Source organism: Hyperolius riggenbachi, chromosome 2 (assembly GCF_040937935.1).
Source record: "Hyperolius riggenbachi isolate aHypRig1 chromosome 2, aHypRig1.pri, whole genome shotgun sequence".
In the NCBI taxonomy this organism is placed as follows: Eukaryota; Metazoa; Chordata; class Amphibia; order Anura; family Hyperoliidae; genus Hyperolius; species Hyperolius riggenbachi.
In genome coordinates this window covers 260,156,065-260,167,706 of record NC_090647.1, presented here as the reverse complement: position 1 = coordinate 260,167,706, position 11,642 = coordinate 260,156,065, and positions in this window count along the sequence as shown.

Sequence of the window (11,642 nt, the reverse complement as noted above, 5' to 3'; positions counted from 1 at the left end):
ACAAAACTGGTGGCCTCCACTTTCCTTCAGGTGGGATATCTATTCGTGTCTAGTAGTGAGGATCTGTCACTAGCATCTGCCCTCTTGTACGCTTTCACTTTCTCAAAAAAGGCGATACCTAAACTGTACGTGATGTTGAAAGGCAAGTGGTGACATCTCTGGCACACAGCGTTGAGTCAAGGGTCCATCTGACCACGGATGCCTGGTCTGCAAAGCACGGTCAGGCCTACCCGAAGACTAAGTCAGTCCCCACACACAGCATCTCTGCCTGCACGCCGTGTGACTGCCTGCCCCAAGACTAAGTCTCTCCCCACACAGCATCTCTGCCTGCAGGCCATTTGACTGCCTTCTCCGCCACCACCAACAGGGTCCAGGACTCCAGGCAGATTGCCGCTATAATAATTTTTGTTAATACAGCGATAACCAGCAGATAGATTGTCAGCTGTAGCTTTCTCCTGTGGACTTCAAATGGTATCGCCACCTTCAGGATGATGGTATTAAACAGAGCTGTTTGGAAACAGATAACACATCACTTTCCAGCATAGGCAAACAGAAAATAAAATATGCAAATAAATCATTTCAAGGAAATGTTACCAATACTTTATAAATATGTAAACACCAAGATAAAAGAAAAAGAAAGACAAATTGTGGAGATTTGTGGGACTTGGACAACTAAAACTGTGCCTAAATATCTTCCAAAACGTCAAAATCCAAAGTCGTCCTTCAGAGATCATGGACCTTGATAGGCCCTATGCATCAGTAGTACATATGCTATTTGCATGAATGTACACAATATGAGATGCAAAGATCCATTTTTCAGGATACTACTGTCATATTTAACTACCGAATACCATACATCTGCAAAAGCAAACTGAAGGATATTTCCTTTCAATTCAGGTCATATGATAATAATTTTCCATGAAATCAGTGATTCAGCCGTCCATGGGCATAACAAACCTCACCAGATGTGTTTCTGATATACTTTACTATTGCTGTCTTTTATATTTGCTCAAATCTAGTTCCAAACAGCTTGGAAACAATTGAAACAAGATGGCGTAAGGCTGATTATTTGCTGTTATCTCTAAAGCACCATGAGCAATGCCAGTTCTTTTCTGTGCTAAACAAATGATATATAGTTATTTGTGCAAATCGGGAAAGAAATCTCTTGCAGCACATAAACACCACTATTTCATCTTTAAAATCAATCACCCTACACACATCAAAACATGATATTTTGATAGCTTGGTTGGCAGAGTGCAACACTGTTACCTTCTTAAGCTTTGTACATACCGTGGAAAAAAATAGTTGAAAACGAATTGTTTAGTCAGTGTTTGCCCATTGTAAAATCTTACCTCACCCTAATTTACATTCTGAAATTCATCACAGGTGGTGACATCTTAAATACAGTCAGGTGATCTTTGTAGAATGTTTGTGTACTGAGAAGAACTGTAGAAAAAAGGGCACCATCAGTCAACGTTGTGTACGCACCTTAAGGCCTGGAACCCACTACAAAACGCTATCTCTAATCGCAATTGCTAGCGTTTTGCATGAGCGGTTTGTAAGCGATTTCATGAGCATTTTGGGGAGCGATTTTAAAATGTATAGTTAATTTGCCAGCGGCTGTGTAGCGATTAGCGTTTTTAATTCTGATTGGTCCTTTCAATTAATTTTCATTTTGTTACAGTGTGCAGTAACTTCAAAACGCTAGCAAAATCGCTCTGTGCGGGTTTTGATGAACGATTATGCCAGCGTTTATATACTTTACATTGCAGAAACGCTAATCGCTAAACACAAAAAATGCTGCATGTCCTGCGTTTTGTGATGTGGTAATCGCAATCGCTCCAGTGGAATTTAGCCCATCCATTAACATCAGCTGAGCATTTAGGGAAATCGCTAGCAGTTTGAATCGCTCCCAAAACGCTCAGAAAATCGCTCTAGTGGGTTTGAGCCCTAAGAGTTTAAGGCTTTAAATGACTTTCTCTGCAGTCAGACTATAGTGTAACTATCACTGGTAACCTCACATGTCTGAGGCAGTCTAAAGTTTAAAGGGACCCTGAGTGGACCAAAAAAAACAAAGAAAACTGGACTTACCTGGGGCTTCCTCCAGCCCACCGTGGCGCTCAAAGTCCCCTCCTGGCTCTTTTGGCAGTCCCACTGGCAGCTCCGGTAATGTGGCGACTTCGGGCGTAGTCACGTATGTGGGCCCCCTCCATGCACCCGTCGCATGATCACGCCAGTCACCGTAAGAGTGCTGCGCATGCGCAGTTCTCTAAAGACTGAACTACAAATGCACAGGACTCTTACGGCAACCACCGTGATGGGCGGGGCGCTCACGAAGTCGCCGCATTACCGGAGCTGCCAGTGGGACCGCTTAAAGGGCCAGGAGGACGCCGGGGGACCTCGTGGGCTACGGTGGGCTGGAGGAAGCCCCAGGTAAGTCTAGTTATCTTTTTTGGGGGGTCTGCTCAGGGTCCATTTAATGAAAGATTTTAACATTTAAATACAAAACAAGACTAGGAATCCAGGAAAGTTCTATTTAGGAAAGTTCCATTTAGGATACGTAGTATGTATACTAATTTATCTCATCACTTCAGCTTAGTTTTAAGATTGCAAGGGGATGAACCACAGCCTGACATCTCTGAAAAGACTTCACAGTGACTGACAGTGGTATCGGGATAGTGGAAATTCACACTGTTAGGTCCATTTCCAAATAACACGTCAGTCGTTGCCACGGCAGTGTGTCCCTGCCTTAGCTTATAGCGAATTGTATGCAGTTTGGAATTGGAGCAAATTTAAATTGGAATAAAGTGCTTTTGATTGGCCCAAGCCAAACTTAGTATCTTATTGGCTATTTCTCATGTTAACATGTTTGATTGTTCACTGTTACTGCCAACAAAAAAACCCCAAAAAGGCGCCGATTAGTCAGAGAACCTTTACTGGTAAGCATGCTAAAATGATGCAATCACTTTTATGCCAGCATTTTCTGGCAATCAGATTGTTTTCCCCTTGTATAAGGGGCCCCTCCAAGGTGCAATGTTCTGTTACGTCTCAGTTCTGCATTGTCCAGTCTCACATTAGTGACTCTGAAATCACTCATGTATGTTATCTGCTGGCAAAGAAAGGATTACATTTATAACATGTCCTCTTAGCTACGTAACTGTTGTATGTAGCCAAGGAAATATTTCTCATGTAGCAGTGATGCAGAAGGTAAACAAGTGATATTAATGCCCTTATCCCATACTGCCAAAAGGGTTTGTATAACAGTGTATGCTGCATTTTAAAGAAAATGATGCCTTTTAGATTGGAAGAATATAAACTGGAGAGATTTTTATTAACTTCAGAGATACCAACCACTCTCAGATATACACACAATATTTTAAAAACAGATAAGAAGAAAATGTATCAAACTCCTCGAAACCTGATTGGTTGATCTGGGAAGCTTCTCCACTTTTGCTCCCTTTTTCTTTGTTCCTGTTTTGATAAATAAGGCCCATAATAAAGTGGAAGACTGTTTTATGTAACAATACAAACAAGTTTTGTGAGTCTATACCAGAGGTCTCAAACTCAATTTACCTGGGGGCCGCAGAAGGCAAAGTCAGGATGAGGCTGGGCCGCATAAGGAATTTCACAATCGCGGCACATCGCCGCCTCTGCCCGCCCCTCTCACTCTTCCTTTACAGAGAGGGGCGGGGAGAGGCGGCGATCCATGCAGTGACTGACGTCAGGAGGGGCAGAGCTGAAGCTGAAAGCTCCGCCCCTTCCAGGAAATGCCGGACAGATTGCCCCCCGGGCGATTTGGGGGCTCTGCAGCCCTCGTTTAGCGGCGGGGGTGCGGCGGATTACTTGGGAGCACTGAAGCGAACTATAAGGAAGCTTTTGCCGGCGAGGGCCACAAAATATTGTATCGAGGGCCGCAAATGGCCCAAGGGCCGCGAGTTTGAGACCCCTGGTCTATACATTTCTCTCAGGGACCTGTTAATCTCGGCATCGGTGGTTGATGTGGGCACGGGTCATCATCAGAGTACCCCACAAGGGAAGATGGGTCTTCACCCCTAGTGGGTGACGGGATACTTTGCTGCCTAGTGGCCACCAGGTCATGACCACCAGGATTGTCCCACTGGTGAAGAGAAGAACAAGAGGTTGAACCCCACAGTGAGGGGAGAACATTCAATTCGGGGTCTGGTTATTGCCGGTTCCTGAATTACATTAAAAATTCCACTGCACCACTTTAGCCATAGTAACAATATGTCCATGGTGGTGCTGAAAGCAGGAGCTGTGCGGTTTAGAGCGTGTGTCAAAATCACCTGTCCTAAGGGAGCAGGAATGCGAAGGCAGACTGGAGGGTTGAACAAATAAACAGTATGGACTGTATGGGAGTGTTAGAGGAGGTATTGATTTTCCAGAAGGTACCGACCCTGCACAGATACTCTAACAAAGATTTTTTGTTAAACAAATTGGGGGACGATAAAACCATATGGCCTTAACGATAGTTACATACTTGTAGTTATTTGGGTTGAAAAAAGACATCCATCCATCGAGTTCAACCAGATAAGTTTGGACTAAAGTGTTTCCTTTAGCTGCACGGTTCATTCGACCTTGCTTTTGCCATCTTTTAATTGCAATATGTTCTTATCATCATAATTGTTGCAAATTGTATGCATATGGTGGTTGTTTTCTTTAAGTATTGTGCCTACCCCTTAGGGTGTGTGTTGTATGTTAATGTGATGTATAATTATTTTCTCAGCTTTCAGATAAACAGAGATTGATCAAAGGGCATCCGGCCAAAATGTTGTGCATGCTTGTCTGTACTAAGCACTCTGCAAAATAAATAGGAAATTCCTTCAGTATTGGTGGTACAGCTCGAGTCAGTTGCTCTTGCTGGATTGTACGGGAATGGTGGACTACTTTGCAATACTCTGAAGCTCCCACAACAAACTTTACATTCCGAGGTAGCCTGCAAGATCTCTGCATAACTGGTCTAATGGTAACCGCCACGTGAAATCCCTGGTGGTCTGGTTGTACCCCCATCCTATCCCTATATAGCTTGCTTGGTGGTCTGGTGATCTAGTGGAACCTCGTGGGGAGGGAGGCCAAAATCAACTCCCACCTTTTCCATGGGCCCTCTTCCAGCATCCCCTGCAGAGTAGGGCACAGCAGCGCAGCTTGATCACCTGATCGCAATGCAACTATGCTCCTTGACAGCTGCCTATCTCTGCCCATCCAATGTCTGCATGTCGCACGTACAGTGGTTTGCAAAAGTATTCGGCTCCCTTGAGGTTTTCCACATTTTGTCATATTACTGCCACAAACATGAATCAATTTTATTGGAAATCCACGTGATAGACCAATACAGAGTGGTGTACACATGAGAAGTGGAACGAAAATCATACATGATTCCAAACATTAAAAAAAAAAACTGCAAAGCGGGGTGTGCGTAATTATTCATCCCCCTGAGTCAATACTTTGTAGAACCACCTTTTGCTGCAATTACAGCTGCCAGTTTTTTAGGGTATGTCTCTACCAGCTTTGCACATCTAGAGACTAAAATCCTTGCCCATTTTTCTTTGCAAAACAGCTCCAGCTCAGTCAGATTACATGGACAGTGTTTGTGAACAGCAATTTTCAGATCTTGCCACAGATTCTCGATTGGATTTAGATCTGGACTTTGACTGGGCCATTCTAACACATGGATATGTTTTGTTTTAAACCATTCCATTGTTGCCCTGGCTTTATGTTTAGGGTCGCTATCCTGCTGGAAGGTGAACCTCCGCCCCAGTCTCAAGTCTTTTGCAGACTCCAAAAGGTTTTCTTCCAAGATTGCCCTGTATTTGGCTCCATCCATCTTCCCATCAACTTTGACCAGCTTCCCTGTCCCTGCTGAAGAGAAGCAACCCCAGAGCATGATGCTGCCACCACCATATTTGACAGTGGGGATGGTGTGTTCTTAGTGATGTGCAGTGTTCGTTTTCTGCCACACATAGCGTTTTGCATTTTGGCCAAAAAGTTCCATTTTGGTCTCATCCGACCAGAGCACCTTCTTCCACATGTTTGCTATGTCGTGAGTTGAGATGCCCTGTACAACGATATCATAATAAATATCATGGTAAATTGCATTACTTTCCATTTATTTCTCTTAGGATGATTGTTGGTTTAGTGATTTTTAACAGTTGTCTTTGTATAACAATTATGTGTTGGTATGTCCTTTTTGGAGCAGGCAGGATCTATATGTGGTGTTCATATATATAAAAAAACCCTCACATTGGTTTATTTTTTAGCCACTAGATGGTGGTGGCGTTCACGTTATACACGCATGATTATGCGACCGTCTTGACGCATTGGCCTACGTCATGCGCTTGTGGAAGGAGCGCATATGCGCTCCACGCATGAGGAAATGGGAAGACAAGCGGCCGGCCAGCCGGGTTGGACGCGTCATCCATTATGCGACCGGATGCGTCCCGGCTTGGCGTTTTTTGTCCGCCAATATGCCGCCCAACGTAGTTGATTGGCTGGCCGCCGCATGACAGGTGAGCGCTGATCCTTCTTACATGCGCCGCTTATCTGATTGGTTAGCGAGGGGGTCAGAGGGTGGATCGCCCAGGTGTGTATGGAATTAGGGGGTGGAGCTCCCACTATAAGATCCTGCTTGCTGCAATGGGGGGTGATCGGTCTCGAGAAAGCTCTGATCTAGGGGCGAAACAGCCGTCGACTCTTCCTCCGCACCTCCATGTTGCTGCAGTGACTTGATAAGTACCATTGAGCTACATCGTTATTGTCATTTTAAAGCCATTGCTATGCCATTTTTTTAAATGAAGATAATTAAAAGTTGTTTTTTATCGGTTGAGCTGCTCCTGGAAAGCTTTTTTTCTATTGCACAGTGTATGGACTTATGAATTTGTTCCAGATGTTGCACCACCTATGGTATGTGGCTATTGGCATATGTATGTAGTGCTCTCGCCACAGTTTGCTCTCACTGTTTTTGAACACATGGATATGTTTTGTTTTAAACCATTCCATTGTTGCCCTGTTTAGGGTTCGTTGTCCGGCTGTTAGGTGAACCTCCGCCCCAGTCTCAAGTCTTTTGCAGACTCCAAGAGGTTTTCTTCCAAGATTGCCCTGTATTTGGCTCCATCCATCTTCCCATCAACTCTGACCAGCTTCCCTGTCCCTGCTGAAGAGAAGCACCCCCAGAGCATGATGCTGCCACCACCATATTTGACAGTGGGGATGATGTGTTCAGAGTGATGTGCATTGTTAGTTTTCCACCACACATAGCGTTTTGCATTTTGGCCAAAAAGTTCCATTTTGGTCTCATCTGACCACAGCACCTTCTTCCACGTTTGCGGAGTCCCCCACATGGCTTGTGGCAAACTACAAACTTATGCTTTTCTGTTAACAATGGCTTTGTTCTTGCCACTCTTCCATAAAGGCCAACTTTGTGCAGTGCACGACTAATAGTTGTCCCAGTGGCGTAGCTACAAACCTCTGGGCCCCGATGCAGAATCTGGATGTGGGCCCCCCCCCCCACGGCAACAACAGCCCCCCTCCCCCGGCAACACCCGACGCACACACATATCCGAATCCCTATAGCCAGCTATAGGTCCCCCCAGTATAGGTAGCCAGGCATAGGTACGCCAGTATAGTTGCCCCCGGTATAGGTTAGCCAGGTAGGTGCCTCCAGCATAGGTAGCCAGTATAGTTGTCCCCAGTATAGGTTAGATAGGCAGGCGCCGCCAGTACAGGTTAGCTAGGTGGGTGCCTCTAATATAGGTAGCCAGAATAGTTGCCCCCAGCATAGGTTAGATAGGTAGGTGCCCCCAGTATAGGTTAGTTAGGTAGGTGCCTCCAATATAGGTAGCCAGTATAGTTGCCACCTGTATAGGCTAGCTAGGTGCCCCGAATACAGGTTAGACAATTAAGTGCCCCCAGGTTAGATAGGTAGGTACCCCCCAGTATAGGTTAGATTAGGTAGCTGCCCCCCAGTATAGGTTAGATGAGGTAGGTGCCCCCCAGGATAGGTTAGGTAGCTGCCCCCCAGGATAGATTAGGTAGCTTTCCCCCAGGATAGGTTAGGTAGGTAGCTGGCCCCCCAGGATAGGTTAGGTAGGTAGCTGGCCCCCCCAGGATAGGTTAGGTAGGTAGCTGGCCCCCCAGGGTAGGTTAAGTAGGTAGCTGCCCCCCCAGGATAGGTTAGGTAGCTGCCCCCCAGGATAGGTTAGGTAGGTAGCTGCCCCCCCCAGGATAGCTTAGGTAGGTAGCTGCCCCCCAGGATAGATTAGGTAGGTAGCTGGCCCCCCAGGATGGGTTAGGTAGGTAGCTGGCCCCCCAGGATAGGTTAGGTAGGTAGCTGGCCCCCCAGGATAGGTTAGGTAGGTAGCTGGCCCCCCAGGATAGGTTAGGTAGGTAGCTGGCCCCCCAGGATAGGTTAGGTAGGTAGCTGGCCCCCAGGATAGGTTAGAGTAGGTAGCTGCCCCCCCGGATAGGTTAGAGTAGGTAGCTGCCCCCCAGGATAGGTTAGGTAGGTAGCTGGCCCCCCAGGATAGGTTAGGTAGGTAGCTGGCCCCCCAGGATAGGTTAGGTAGGTAGCTGGCCCCCCAGGATAGGTTAGGTAGGTAGCTGGCCCCCCAGGATAGGTTAGGTAGGTAGCTGGCCCCCCAGGATAGGTTAGGTAGGTAGCTGGCCCCCCAGGATAGGTTAGGTAGGTAGCTGGCCCCCCAGGATAGGTTAGGTAGGTAGCTGGCCCCCCAGGATAGGTTAGGTAGGTAGCTGGCCCCCCAGGATAGGTTAGGTAGGTAGCTGGCCCCCCAGGATAGGTTAGAGTAGGTAGCTGCCCCCCCGGATAGGCACGGAAGCGCTGTAGGCGGAACTCACCTCCGTCCCTGCGCCGCTGGTCTCCTCCCGCTCTGTATAGATGTTGTTACACACTGCTTCCTGTTTAGCCGGAAGCAGTGTGTAACAGCAGATCTATGCAGAGCGGGAGGAGACCAGCGGCGCTTGGAACGCAGGCAGGTGAGTTCTGCCTACAGCGCTTCCGTGCGCTGCGCACTCTGCATCTGAGGGGGAGGGGGGGGCCCGGGGAGAGGTCGGACTGCCCTCCCCACGGCTGCAGCTCCCCCCTCCCAATAACGCACGCAGGGATCCCATCTCCGAGTCCAAACGGACATGGGCCCCCCGGGCCCCTCCCCCGCCTCTTCAGGAGCCGGGCCCGGTCGCCGAGGCGACCGTTGCGACCACAGGCCCTACGCCCCTGAGTTGTCCTATGGACAGATTCCTCCACCTGAGCTGTAGATCTCTGCAGCACGTCCAGAGTCACCATGGGCCTCATGGGGTTTACAGTTGTGCCATACTCCTTCCATTTCTGAATGATCGCTTGAACAGTGATCGCTTGAACAGTGCTCTGTGGGATGTTTAAGGCTTTTGAAATATTTTTGTAGCCTTAGGGCCCTTTTCCACTAGCATTTGCCAGCGTTCACGCTAAACGCTAGCGATTGCTGAATCGCAAAGTGCAGGAAACTTCTGGCGATTGCGTTCACGATTTTGCTATGCACTGTACTGCATAGCAAAATCGCGGCGCGATCGCTCCGCGTCGCGATCGCGTTTGATAAAAAAACAAATCGCGGTAGTGGAAATTGCCTACCGCGATTCCCATGTTAATATGCAAACCGTAGCGATTTAAAAATCACTAGCGGTTTGCGATTTTGCGATTCAGCATCGCAAACGCCGCTAGTGTAAAAGGGCCCTAAGCCTGCTTTAAATTTCTCAATAACTTTATCCCTGACCTGTCTGGTGTGCTCTTTGGACTTCATGGTGTTGTTGCTCCCAATATTCTCTTAGAAAACCTCTGAGGCCGTCACAGAGCAGCTGTATTTGTACTGACATTAGATTACACATAGGTGCACTCTATTTAGTCATTAGCACTCATCAGGCAATGTCTATGGGCAACTGACTGCACTCAGATCAAAGGGGGCCGAATAATTATGCACAATCCACTTTGCAGTTATTTATTTAAAAAAAAAAAATGTTTGGAATCATGTATGATTTTCATTCTACTTCTCACGTGTACACCACTTTGTCTATCACATGGAATTCCAATAAAATTGATTCGTTTGTGGCAGTAATGTGACCAATGTGGAAAACTTCAAGTCAGCGCTGCGTAATATGTTGGCGCTTTATAAATACAATAAATAAATAAATAAATAAGGGGGCCGAATACTTTTGCAAACCACTGTAATTAAGCTACATGCCAGAAACAGTAAGCAGAGTGAGTGGCCAGCTGATGAGGAGCATGGAGCACGGACGTGAGATTCATTAACGAGCTGCACTGCTGTGCCCTACTATGCGGAGGGGTAGAGGGAAATTATGTTGGCCGCCCTCCCCGCATCATCCAGACTCCCCAACACTAATCTGCCCTGCTGGCTGAGGTCTTGGTCACTACTGCCCAGGTGTCACCCCTTCCATGCTGACACCCAAAGCAGCTCGCCCCTCCACACCCCACCTAGTATGTCACTGGCTCTGGTGCTTGCTGTCTTCTGTATTTACAATATATGCAAGACACATTGCACAAGTTTTTACAAAGGAGGTAGAACTATTCATGCATGATTGCTCTATGCAGTTTTTGAAGCAAACCAGGGTATAGATTGTCTGTCTGGGATGCCTATTTAACGTCCACTGAAATTTTGAAATTGTAGCATCTCCTTCCATAAGGCCTGGAGACGCATTGGCTTCCAGCACTGGAATTACCAGTTGCCAGCATAAGTGAATTGGGGACATGTGTGAATTGTAGCTGTGACTGTGATCCAGAACTCAGCTGCCTATGGCGGCTAATAAAGCCAGCTGTGTGTTTCACATACTGCTGCTTCTATAACCCATTGTTGGCTTCCATCTCACGGTTAAGTACTGCAGTTGAGCATGCTGAAAAATAATTATAACAATCCTTATTATATGTTCCATTCTGAGAAAATCAACATCAACAAAGTGGTTTTATTCTTAACTGTTAAACTAGCGCAGGCGATTTTATAGTTAGTTGTTTAACTGTTAATGTCAGAATACAAAGGTGCTGCAAGAAGCTTGTTCACAATCATAACATTTTTATCTGCAGCTAGTAAAAGCTATTCCCAGACTTACAGGTCTTACATTTAAAGCTGCCAGTATCCTGGATTGAACCTATTGTTAGTAATGGTGCCGAAGTCTCTGTGCATCTCTCTAAAGGAACATGCCTTATATTAAAAGAAATCTTTGCCAGCCATCCTAGATGTAACCCATGCTGACTGGAACAATCAGACTTAATAAAGCCAGGAGAACAAGTAAATGTATTTTTCCCCCCCCCGCCATGTAGAAAAGAGCAGCGCTTGTACAAGAACACATTGTTCTGTTAAATTATGTACCTCTTTGTGAGAGCCCACAGGTCTGAATTACAAACACGGAACCAAAGAAACTAGAATAAATGCTGATCAGCAACCAATCAAGTTTTATCCTTCAGGTGCAGCAGGTGAGGCTTTTCATGTAACAGGAAACCATTGTTCTGGGTTGCGTAGAAGTCCTGTGTTTCCGTTTACTTTCTAGAGCAAGGGTGTCAAGCTCAAATACAAAGTGGGCCGATATTTAACACTGTGACCTTGTGGAGGGCCAACCTCAATGTCCACTGG